This window comes from Humulus lupulus, chromosome X (genome assembly GCF_963169125.1).
Source record: "Humulus lupulus chromosome X, drHumLupu1.1, whole genome shotgun sequence".
NCBI lineage: Eukaryota > Viridiplantae > Streptophyta > Magnoliopsida > Rosales > Cannabaceae > Humulus > Humulus lupulus.
The window spans coordinates 224,307,728-224,321,468 of NC_084802.1; positions in this window are offsets into that span (position 1 = coordinate 224,307,728).

The window sequence follows — 13,741 nt, forward strand, 5'->3', positions numbered from 1 at the left end:
ATGAATGATTAATAATAAGACTTGTGAATATGATTATAATTATGAAATATAAGAATATTACATAATTAGAATCTTAACAAGGAAGCAAACAAACAACTATAAAAACACACAACATACCTCAATAAATATTCAATTGAAAGTAATTGTAAATTTACTTTTCTTTTATAAATTAAAAAATTATATCAATTCATTCAAAGACATATATATATATATATCCTCATGACTATAGGACCACTTTTTCTCCTTGAAGTTTATTAATTACATTTAGTGTTGCTCATGGTTGTTTTCATGCCTCTTTTTCAATTTTTTATTTGTAGTATTGTTGTAAGAATTTTTTTTATCTAGTTTAATGGTTTGTGGCCCCTTGTTCTATTTCTATGGGTTCACTCAAGAAAAGAAAAAGATATATATATATATATACACACGACCTCTAATTTCTAAACAAATGCAAATAGAAGAAAAAAAAATCAATCACTAACAGAAATTGAAAAGCAAAAGAAAGAAAAACAAAATTAACTACTTTGTTGTGCTATTTGAACCATTTATTATTAAAAAAAAGTAAAGGAAAGAAAGAAGAAGTTACTCACTTTTGCAATTGGTTATGCTATTTTCTAAGACCCTTTTGAATTTGGCTCATATTTGCCTCACCAACCAGGGATGTATGGCTTGTTCTCTAGTTCAAAGGTTTTTTTTTTTTTTGAGATGATAGCTTGATCTCAAAGTTTATTTTCTTTCACTGTAAAAATTTTGGTCTGAGAAGGAAGTTTCTAGAGACTTTGAAGAGACTTCCTATAAAAGAAAAATAATAAAATCTAATAGCCTAATAGGAAACAAATAGAACCGTACAATTGCTTGTGTATTAAATATATAATTATCCTGTGTTAATTTATTGGGCTAGGTTTGGTTTGAAATAAATGGGCTTAACAAATTTAAGTAATGCCTCATGTTTTATAAGAGCTATATATATTTGTTTTATTTTAATAAATATATACATATAGTAATGAAAAAAAGATAAGAATTAATAAATATGTATATGTTGTTTTTTTCTTAATATTTTCAGTGAAGGCTTAAGCCTACCCAAATACTTGACTGCCTCCGTCCCTGCCCATGTTCAAAGGGGAAAAGAACTCGAGGGACACCAGCAAGAGGTGTGCGTATCACAAAGACGTGGGTCACTCGACCGAGGAATGTTGTCAGCTGAAGGATGAGATTGAAAATTTGATCAAGCTATGACATCTCCACCAGTGGGTCAGGATGCCCATGGGTGTTCCAGGACTGCCAGCAGCTCCCGAACAACCTGCGATTCCGGGTGCACCTGGAGCATACCGACCTCCCAAAGGAGGATACATGATAGGCCAGGGAGCACATGCCCCTCAGGGGGCCCCAATTGTGCAGGCACCCAGACCCGGGATGCCTTTCCCCTCCGGAAACGCGCCCCCACGAATGGATGGTCACGTAGCCACCATCTCGGGCGGGGCACACCTAGGGGGACCATCCCGGAATGACCAAAAGTAGTATCTCAGTGAGCTTGACCATGACCAAGAGGTATGCGCCTTGGTCCAGATCCCGACTCAACGCCCGAAGTTGATGAATTTACCCATCACCTTCATGGAAGAAGACGCCTGGAACGCCCACTTCCTGCATCATGACCCTCTGGTCATCAATGCCCAAATTGCCAACAAAATGGTGTCTCGAGTGTTGGTGGATGATAGAAGCTTTGTCAATATTTTGTTCAAGCCAGCCTTTGTCGCGATTGGCTTGACTGAGGCAGATATGGCCTCATGCCCAACTCAGATCTACTGGTTCAACGGGGATTCAATACACCCAATGGGGAAGATCCAATCGTCCGTAACATTGGGGAACGAGATTTAGGGCTTGTTCAAATTCTGTACGTTTGTAGTGGTGGATTGCCCCACCGCCTACAACGTCATCTTTCGTCGACCCGCATTGGTCGACTTCGGTGCCATCACCTCCATCCGCCATCTCTATATGAAGTTCCCCTGCGATAATGGAGGGGTAGGAATGGTCCGGGGAGACCATAAGAGCGCCTGGAAGTGTTACCACGTATCCGCCTGACCAATTTATATGATCTGCGAAGAACCTCTTGAGGAGGAAAATTTTGATCCGGTCCTACCTCCTCCCCCAGCACAAAGAATGGTCCGGGAAGAAGACGAACTGGATCTGCAGATAGGGGCGGACCACGCACTGGAGCCCATGGAAGAAATCAAAGAGGTGTGCATTAGCAACAACGACCTGACCAAGGTAATCCAAGTCGGGAAGAACCTGAATGCAGAGGTCTAGGCCGCCATCATCGCCCAAGTGAAAGAGAACCAGGACGTCTTGGCGTGGTCTCATTCGGATATGACCGGGATAGACCACAACATCATCTGCCACGCCCTGAACATCGACGAGGGTGCAACTCTGGTCCGGAAAAAACGGAGACCTTTGGGGGCGGAGAGGGTAGAGGCCTTTAAGTTAGAAGTTGAGAAGTTATCCTTGATCAACTTCATTCGGGAAGCCTTGTATCCCGTATGACTAGCCAATCCGGTGCTGGTGCCCAAGCCAAATGAGACGTGGAGAACTTGCATCGACTTCACGGATCTCAACAAGGCCTGCCCCGAAGATTGTTTCCCTTTACCCCGGATCAAACAAATGGTAGATGCAACGTCCGAATACGAAATCTTGAGCTTCATGGACGCTTATTCAAGCTATAACCAGATCTCAATGCACGTAGCAGACCAGGAACACACCAGCTTCCAGTCAGACAAGGGGGTGTATTGCTACATCGTCATGCCCTTTGGGCTCAAGAACGCTAGAGACACATATCAAAGGCTTGTCAATAGAATGTTCCAAGCCCAGCTGGGAAGGAATATGGAGGTCTATATAGACGACATGCTGGTCAAGTCCAAGACCTTCGAAAGACACGCTGGTGATCTAGCAGAAGTGTTTTCCATCATTCGAAAGTATGGGATGAAGATGAATCCCAAGAAGTGCACCTTTGGTGTGGCATCCGGGAAGTTCCTGGGCTTCATAGTAAGCTCCCAAGGGATAGAGGCCAACCTGGACAAGATCAAAGCATTGATTGATATGCCTTCGCCACGAAAGCACAAAGACATTCAGAGCTTGACGGGATGAATAGCCACCCTGAGCCATTTTTTCTCGAAAGCCACGGACAAATGTATCCCATTCTTCAACATCCTTCGGGGAATCCAAAGGTTCGAATGGTTGGCCGAATGCAAATAGGCTTTCCAGAGACTGAAAGAGCATTTGGCCCAAGTGCCAATCTTAGCAAAGTCGGTGGATGGGGAGCCGTTGTACCTCTATGTGGCCATGTCTGAACATGCCATCAGTGCCGCACTCGTACGGGAAGAAGAGAAGGCCCAGCTCCCGCTAATCGAAAAAATTGACATTTTGCTTACTAATTTCATCTCGGAAGCTTAGGCCTTACTTTCAGGCCCTTGCCATAAGAGTACTGACCAACCATCCCTTACGAAAAGTGTTACAGAAACCCGAATCATCAGGGAGACTCCTGAAGTGGGCCATGGAACTGAGTCAATTCGACATTGAATATGTCCCCAGGATATCAATCAAGGGGCAGGCTCTGGCTGACTTCATCGTGGAGTGCACTGGGATCACTGAAGATGACAATCCCATCGACCCCACAACACCCTTATGGAAGGTCTTCGTAGACGAGAAATGAAAACGGAGCCGGGGCTGGGATCATCTTAGTGTCACCACAAGGACTCCAATTGCAAAGTGCCTTGCGTTTCCAGTTCGATGCATCGAACAACGAGGCCGAGCACGAGGCCATGTTGGCCAGATTGCATTTGGCTTGGGAGGTAGGGGTAGCGATTCCGGAGGTTTATAGAGACTCCTAATTGGTTGTCAGACAAATCTCGGGGGAATACCAAACGAAGGGGGAAAAGATGGCTGCTTATGTGACACAAGCTCGAGAGTTGCTTCAGTCTTTTAAGAATTATTCCATCCGCTAGATCCCCAGGGAACAAAATGTGTTTGCAGACACATTGACAAAACTATCCACAGATGCCGAGGCGGAGGTCTTTGGGCTCGTCCCGATCAACCATCTTCCCGCACCAAGTATTCAAGCCCCCACGGTCAACACCAACTATTCCACGTCTTGGATGGGACCTATCATCCACTACCTAACAACCGGGGGGTTACCCACAGACAGGGTAGCTGCCAGAAAGCTTCAGTAACAAGCCCCCAGATACGTCATGATGGAAGGTAAACTCTATCGCAGAGGGTTGTCCATGCCATACCTCTGATGCGTATCCAGGACCGAAATGAGTGCAATCATGCATGAGGTGCACGAAGGTTTTTGCGGAGATCACACAGTCGGACTCAACTTGTCCAAGAAAATCCTAAGGCAAGGATATTTCCGGCCAACAATGAAGAAGGATTGTGTCGATTACGTCTGCAAGTACGAACAATGCCAAAGGTACACGAAGATCCCGCGAGCCCCTCCAACGAAAATAACCCTGATGACCAGTCCCTGGCCATTCGCAGTGTGGGGTATCGACTTGGTAGGGTCGCTCCCGACCGGGAAGGGTGGTGTGAAGTACGCCATCGTGGTCGTCGATTATTACACTAAGTGGGTCGAGGTGGAACCCACGAATACCATCACCTCAAAAGAGGCCCTGGACTTTGTCATTAACAACATTGTGTGCCGATATGGCCTCCCTCACAAGATCGTGTCCAACAACGGGAAGCAATTTGGCCACACCCACTTCACTGACTTCTGTGAAAGGCATGACATCATCAAAAGCTTCTCTGCAGTCATAAGGCCTCAAGTAAACAGGCAAACAGAGGTCGTGAACAAGATTTTGAAGGGAACATTGAAGAAAAAGCTTCAAGCCTGCAAAAGCAAGTGGCCGGAAGAGTTTCCCTACGTACTATGGGCGACCAGACCACCGAAAGAACGTCTGCCGGGCATACTCCCTACTCCATGGTGTACGGATGCGAAGCAGTCATCCCAGTGGAAACAACTATCCCGTCTCACCAACGGGACATGTATGATCCTGTCTAGAACCACGCCTTACTCCAAGAATCTTTGGACCTCATTGAAGAGATCTGGGAAGAGTCCCATGTTCAGCTGGAGATGTATCATGGAAAGATTGCCTGACATTTTAACTCTAAAGTTAAGACCCCGAAGGTTTGAAACCAGTGATCTGGTCCTAAGAAGAGTCTTCCCTTCAACCCAAGATCCGGGAGTGGGGGCTCTGGGCCCAAACTGGAAAGGAACGTACGAAATCCAACACGAAATATTTCCGGGAACGTATCACTTAAGGCGACTTGATGGAACAGAGGTCCCAAGGGCCTGAAATGCAGAACACCTCATAAGTACTATCAGTAGTCAGGGAGGACGTGCTCCTATTTTTAATTTTTCTTTTAAACAATGTACACCCCATGGCAGTTTCATATTTAATGAAAATGATGTGTACAAAACATCATAAAGAAATATTGTAAAGAAATGAAAGTTCGTGTCCGTCCTCACAAACAAGTGACCCAAGACTAGTCTTTGCTCACTTGGGGGGGGGGGGGGGGGTGTATGACCATCTGTACGAACAAGTCTAGGAATAAAAACAAAAAAGGATACAAAAAGTTTAGTCCTAATCCGGACCGTGCAAATTGGGGGTAGCAAAAACCCAACTCCCAACGACATGACGCAAGGCTCAGGCCTAGTCCTAACCTGGACATACTTGGTCCGGGGGGTGCAGACCCGATAGGATGGAAGGCTCAGGCCTAGTCTTAATAGGACGCAAGGCTCATGCCTAGTCTTAATAGGACTCAAGGCTCAGGCCTAGTCCCTAACCCAAACATACATGGCCCGGGGGGTACAAACCAAATAGGATGTAAGGCTCAGGCCTAGTCCCAACTCGGACATACATGGTTCGGGAGTGTAAAATACCTTAAAATCGGTTGACCGAACGTGGTCCCAAATAACCAAATACCTATCCACGCCTTCCCTATAATGGCCCAGAACCATTGGAACGTGAGTCCTAGGTATAAGTTATCTAAAATTAGTCTTATAAATGGCCCAGGCCGTGGGAGCCTTACCCATAGGTCCAAAATAAGCTAATAAACTAATCTCTAATGGCCCAGGTCCTTGGAACCTGAACACCAGAATCAGGACAAATAAATTTGGTGACAATTATTAACTCCCTAGTGGCCCAGGCCGTTGGAACCTGAACAACAGGATTAAAGCGAGTTAATAAGTTAAAATCTAAAAAGAGATTTATGATGGTCCAGGCCGTTGGAGCCTGTATTATAAAGCTGAGATAATTCACTCCAGCCCGTAAAGACTCGAACATGTGTCCCCAGACGAGATAAACATTTTCTACAACTTTCCCCAATGGTCTCGGCCGTTGGAACCAGGACCGAACATTCGACTCATTCATGCAAGGTGGTAAAACACTAAGTGAAAGTTTAACGAATGGAAATAGGAAAACCTTGTGCAAGAAATAAAGTAAATATGACCCAAGCCTTAGATGTGCCCGTGTCCATAAAAATATTATAGAAAAAAGAAAGAAAAACAAGTAAAAGACCCAGGCCTAGGCTTCGTCGTGCCCTGATGCCTCCGGGTTGGCTCCATCTGTCTCCTCCTCGGTTGAAGGCTTTACGTCGGCTTTCTCCTTAGCTTCGAACTCAGCTCTCTCAACGATGGGATCGGGGTAGAGCAGGAGGTTCATGTTCTTGTCTTGGAGTCAGGCCATATAGATGGCCTCGTTGAAGGTGGCCTCCAACAAGGCGTCTGCTTGCTCTTTCCCTTGGCGGGCCTCCTTGTGCATTTTCTCCTCTTGCTGAAGCAGATTTTCCATGACCTAGACCCGAGATTCAAGAGTGGTGATCTTCTCCCGATCCTGACGAGACTGGGCCTCGGCTGCCTCAAGGAGGATCTTAGATGACGCCTCAGAGCCCTGAACACGAAGAAGTTCCACCTCCAGGCTATCCACCAACTTTTTATGGTCAGCTTCCTTCCGGGACAGAGTTTCTTCAAGTTGGAACCGAGCTCGAGTGGCCTCCTTGTGATCTGCCTTGGCTTGAGAAACTTCCTTGGCCAGGGCCTCCGTGTGGGCAACCTCCTTGGTCAGGGTTTCCCTAGCGGCTTCCTGCTGGTTCATAGCCCCCTCTAACTCCAGCTGGCCCGTCTCCAACCTCATCGCCATCTTCGCCACCAAATCAACATTCCAATAGGCTAGTAAGGCATCCTGGAACAAATCAAAGTTAGAAAACATATGAGCTAGAATATGAGAAACAGAGGAAGCTATGACGTATAACTTACAGCGGTGACCTAGTGACGAATGGCCTGGGAGATGAACAAGGCATTCTGGTTGGCCAAGGTGACGTACCGTTTCAGTTGAAGGTTGCACATGGTAGTCCCAACTTGGTGCAACAGATCTGCGGCAAGTGGGGTCGTGTCCTGCTTTAGTTTGGGGCGAAATCCAGTCTCAGCAACGAGTTGGTCCATGATCGGCTAAGGGGCACTGAAAGTAGCCGAACGCTTAGTGAACTCCACCTTGCGCCAGATCATCAAGGCCCGGTAGACCTCCTCCCTTCTGTCCCGACCATCTTCCCAAGCCCGGGATACCATCCTCGATCTTTCTTCCCAGAGGACCATGTCCCCCTCCTCAGGAAGAGCCGGGTTGACAAGGAGCATGGGAGCCTCCGGGAGTTCCCAGGTGGTGAGCTGGCTTTCCTCAAAAGAGTTCTCCTTGGCCAAGGAAAAGTCCTTGGTCTTAGCCCGGTTCGCGGATTCATCAACAGCCAAGTCCGCAGCTCTTTTCTCTGACCCCCGACTCACCAGAGACTCCTGCACCAGGTCAGTGATCGGAAGATGAGCAGGCTGAGACAGGGTGGTTTCGGTACATACCGTCGTAAGAGGGATCGCGGTTGGAGCCTCCTTGACAGCATCCACCTTCGGAATCGAGCCCCCAAGGATCAAATCCAACACCTTGTTCTTGGGCACACCTTTGGCGGCTTTCTTCGCTGACGCCCTGGCCTTGGCCGCCCGGATCTCCATGGCATGTTTCATGTTGGCCACGAGATTGGACATGGCAGAATCTTTTGAAAAAGACAAACAAAAAGAAAGTCAACAAAATGCACAAGTGAGGATAATAAGTAATTAAAAGCTAGTCTAAGGTCCTCCGGGACGAACCCTTATCTAGAACTCGGGCTCGACTCAACTCTCCTAAAGGGAAGGAAGGGATTCGGTCCCCCATGTCATCCAGGTCCAATAAGTTACCATACTGAAGGAACCCGGACGAGTACATGAGAGTCTCCAGGTCTACGATGATGGAGGTGAAGGCCCCATTTCTCTAACGGCCCTGAACAGGTGGCCTCGATAAACTCGTCTATCCTTAACTAAGTCCCTAAAATGGGGTGCATAAGTCAAAAGCAAAGTTGAATTACCTTGCCCCGATATACTAGCCCTGGGAGCCCCCGTGTTCGGATGGGCCTCGTCAAAAAGGGCCTCCAGCTCGTCAGAGGCGACCCTCTCCGTCTGTTGGGCCTGCTCTTTCTTCTTCCTCGCCGCGTCCGCCCGGTCTGCAGCCTCCATGGCCTCGATGTGAATGAGGGTCAACTCCTCCCTCAAAGCGGGATCCCTCTCACATTGAATCCCCTGGAGGCTAGGGGCCATGATTGTCTGGTTGGCCGCCAACATCCTGACAACTCGTAGGATGGCAGTGTTTACATAGTCTCCCACGTCCAGATCCTCCGAACTCAAAGTGGTGTAGAATTTTTTTCGGTCTAGGATCGACTGAGTGAGAGGAGTGGGCGCACGGTCATGTTATCCAAGAATGTAAGTCGAAAGTGGACAACAAAAGGAACGAAAAGGATGAAGTGGGAAGATTACTTACCCACGCGCTGGAAGTCCAGCACCAAAGTGGGGTTCCGATCTAGAAGGAATCCGGATGTCATAAACCAATAATGTCTGACATCCGGGCGATGATTCCAGGAGCTAGTAGGGGCAGGATAATTACCGCGAGGCTTCAATTTGTAGATGCCGTCCCGGGTCTTATCCTTGGCGTTGAGTTGTGGCTCCAGCTTGTAGAAGTACAACACCTTCTGCCGGGGTAGCCACCAGGATGTCCTTCGCCATGCAGAAAATACGCCATCCCACAAGAAGTTCTTGGGGCAGGAGCTGGAAGGGCGCGATCCCCACAAATTTCAGGAACCGTGCAAAGTAGCCGTGGAGCATGAGAGTGGCTCCCGTACTAATATGGCCCATACTCCAGGCCCCGAATTCGCCCTTGCTGGTGTGGGCCCTTTCCTCCTTCCTGGCTAAGCGGTTGTAAAAGAGCCCAGGAGTCGATTCCACTACTAAATGCTTCTCCAATGCTTCCAGCATCTGGTAGTTCCGGAAGTCATTCCTCTCCCTGTCCATCTCCCATGTGTTGCCACTGGGAGGTTTGCGTCCTTCCATGACAAAGGGGCTGCCTGGACGTACTCTTCTAGGTGGAGAGTAACACTGAGACTCATGTCTGATGATCTGGGAACAAAAGAAAAAGAAGCAAACAACCAAGCAGTTAGCACCAAAACCCAAAAAGGTTGGTTAAGGTATGGGGGATCTCCTAAGAACTGCTTGGAGGAGTCCCCTCTGGATCAGATCGATCCGGGATCACTAAAGATCCTTGGAATTCTAATCGGGAACAAAGAGGAAATTTTTTTTCTATGTTTTCCTTAGGCAGCCTATTACCGCTTGTTCAGGGACAACTCGAACCTGGGAGGATCCGGGACGACCTAGATAGTTTTTTTCCCCTAACCTAATACGCTCAGAACCACCCTAAACGGTGGCCCCGACTCTAACAACCCTACTGTAACACGAGAAAACATAAATATAAGGTTCAGGGAACTTACTATAACACGTTGATCGTGGATAGTATAGCATTTCTGGAGACAAGGGCAACAAAATCACAGTCTTGAATAGGCGGAGACGACACACAAGTTCGTCTAACAGTCAAGCCGAGGTCGTACTTTCAGGTGAGGGCACATAAATAAGACGCGTCGGAAGGAGGCGATGATGGAATCAGAGTAGTTGACGGAGAATTTCGTCGGGGAGCTCAGACATAAAAAGTTCTCTTTATGGTTTTGGTTGTTCAGAATGCGTAAAATTTTTAATTGAAAATCTGGGGGTATTTATAAGAACCAAAAGCATGTTTTTGATCCAATGGTTCAGAACATCTGATGGTCCCGGATTACGCAGGGGCTTTAATTAGCCCACTCGAGCATCAGATCGCGGATTCCCCAAGTCGCGATCCGCGCCATCCCGATCCAATGGTTCAAAGGAAAGACATTTCAAAATTTATCCCATCCAACAGTCCCCAGTATGCAGGAATATTAAAGGATCCATTCATACAGATGGGACGCTTCAGAATTTACGTTGACGTTTGGTTACCAACACGATAACCAAGAGATTTTCTTCGAACCTGTCAGGCACGAGTACTACTGACACACCAGTTATAGGGAAACACGTGCGTGTAGCATGATGAAGTTGAAAGGACGGGGGTCACCCGAACGACCTTGAAGTAAATGAACCTGGGCTCTGGTAAACGAACCAGGGTCCTGGTAAACGGACTAGGCCTTTGGGATTTGATCAGGGATACTGATACAAATGCTTTTATACAAGTTTCTAACAGGCAATCCCCCACAAAAACAGACCCCTTTCATTGGGAACAAATCTGGATATCGAGAATTGATCCGAGAAATGAAGCAAGCCTCCATTGCGTGAACACAGATTAAGGCTTAGGGGGTAAATGTTATCCCCGTTTCCTCCCCACACTCGCGGCTCCGTACATTGAGTCCTTGGGCCATCCTGAAGGGACCTAAGGCCCAGATCAAGCCCAATAAACAGGGAATGAGTGAGTCTTGGTGGCCCGAATATTAGTAAGCCGAACATGGTCCCAGAATGTAAGTCGGGACCATGAAGCTGGCACGTTTCATCTTCCCGGATCCCTTGTACGGTGTTGTTCGGGGAGAAATAAGGATATTATTTCCTCCAAGTCTAAAAATGGATCGGGATAGTAGTAGATGAAGCCAAACTCTGGTAAACAAACCAGGACCGTGCGACCGAATTGGGCGTGATAAACCGTTCCTGACACTGACATCACCCCGAGAAACACGAAGTTTTGTCCCCATAACTAACCTGCAGAAGAGGTTACATACGCGATGTACACCATTATTTCAGAACCGTACTGCCACTACTCTGACGGATCCTGTATCTCCTTAGAAGCCCACGCGAATCAGACTAAAGCTGCATACTGTTGTCAGCCTTATAACGTGGTAGTGCTCAAGTTGGCCCAATGGGCCCTGATTAGTGTATTTTAGTTAATAAAAACCTTTATATTAAGTCTCCATCAGTGAGAAAATAGTGTTTGCATCCTCATTGGGCCCGGATTAGTCCGACCCAAACCCAGGGCACTCAACTGCCTATATATATGAATAATTGTGCACTGTGGAGAGGATCTGATTTTTCTCTTGTAAGCATATACTCTGCTCAAATTCAGAGACAACTACATTACTAAAGCTCCTTAAGCTCTAATACAACAGACTCGTGGACTAAGGCTCTTCAACGCCCCAACCACGTAAAATCTCTTGTGTGATTATCTATAATCATTTCTTTTTAAGCTCTCTTATCTTTTGTAATTCTAGTTCTCGATAAACTCGGTAAACACATATTTTTATTAGTTTTCTTTCCAAAGTTTGGTGTTCCTATAAATGTTACAATAAAAAGAAAATGTTGAAAAATTTATTTGAATTTTTTTTATATATAGTGGAAAAAAATATAAAAAAAAATTACAATAATAAAAGATAATAAATAAAAAATAGTAAAATAATTGTGTAATGTTAAAATATGTATGAAAAAAGGGAAAAAAAGAAAATGGAATGAGAAAAGAATAAGTACAAAATGAAGAAAAAAGAAGGAAAGAAAACTGAAAAAAAAAACAAAAGAAATGATGAAGAAAAAAAAAACAGATGAATGAATAAAAATGAAAAGAAGAAAAAGAAAAATAATGGAAAAATGGAAAGAAAAAAAAAAGAATGAAAAAATTGGTAGTAAAAAATGAAAAAAAAAAAGAGAAAATGGAAGAAGAAAAAAAGAAAGAAAAAAAACTCATGTGTGAAAATAGAAAAAAAAATGGAAGGAGAAAATAATAAATACAAAAATGAAGAAAAAATAGAAGGAAAAAAAAAAGAAAGAAAGCTGAAAAAATATGAACAAAAAAAAACAAAACAATATAAATGAAAGAAAAAAAATGAATAAAAATGAGAAGAAGAAGAATGAAAAATGGAAAGAAAAAAAATGGTAGAAAAAAAAAAGAAAAGGGAAAAATAGAAGAAAAAAAAATAACTGAAAAAATAATTAAAAATGAAGGAAAAAATAAAATATTGAAAAAAATAAAATAAAATAACCTTCAAAATCAAAGAAAACATAACTATGATAAAAAAAATGTGGCATTGCCATATTTTAGTTAGCTACTAATTGTGTTTCTTATACTTTAATTTTTTCTTTAATAAATTTTACCATAAAAAATTAAGAAAACTATAATTCCCATATTTTTTGTACATTAATGTCATAAAAGCATATATTTTTTTAAAAATTCCTATTATGTAAATTTCCCTAAATTATAGGCTAGCTTACGGTCGACTCCATCTGCCTATTTACATGTAGATTGTTAAGCCCGAACACAGAATGAGGCTTTGTTTAGTACTAATATTATATAGAGAAATTATAGGAAATGACCCAAAATAAAGGCATCAAGAATCTAATGTCTTCATTTTTAAAATTGTAGAGAAATAACTCTTTTATATTGTTGATTACCTAAATTGTTCTTTTTTATAATTTATTTAGGATTGTATGACTTTAATATAGTGGTATATGTATATTAGTTTTGTTTAATTAGTTTTTATTTTAAAGTTATATTGATTTTTTAAGTTTTTTATAGGTTGTTGGTATATTATTTTCCAATTAGTGTATATGTTTTTTGTGGTATGATATATTTTTTTTTTTTGTGATATTTAGTTTTATTTTATTATACATAGTGGTAGTATATAAATGTGTATCATGGTATATACATTTTAATGGTAGTATATAATTTTGTTAGCATAGAATATATATTTTTGAGTAATAATTTTGTAAGTTTTGATGGTATATTATTTTATTAACTTGGTATATATATTTTGTAGTATGGTATATCATTCAACAACTCATAAGAAACGAAAAAAAATCAAAATAACTTTAAATTAAAATTAATTAAACAAAACTAATATACATATACCATAATATTAAAATATTTAGAATAAAATAGTAATTTGTTAAAGAGCATATTTGGTAATATGTAATATAAAAGAGATGATTAAGCTATTTTACTACAATATTAAAAACATGAACATTTACTTACTTTCATACACCATTAAGGGTCATTTTGCACTATGTCCCTATTATATATTAGGCCTACATAGTGGTCATACATTTCAAGCCTTCGGCAGATAAGTTGGCCCACGACGAGTGCTTCTAGAAATTTAGGCCAGCAGACTCGCCCTATCATATTCAGCCCCAAAACTTATGTCCATACCAATTTGGTCCGACTAAAATCGGCCAATTTATATTTATATAGTCGGCCTAATATCATCATATAAGAAATTGGGTGCAACATTTCAACATATTTCTTGTAAAGTTGGCACAACAAAGTTAGTATTAGCTGAACATTTTGGGCAAGAG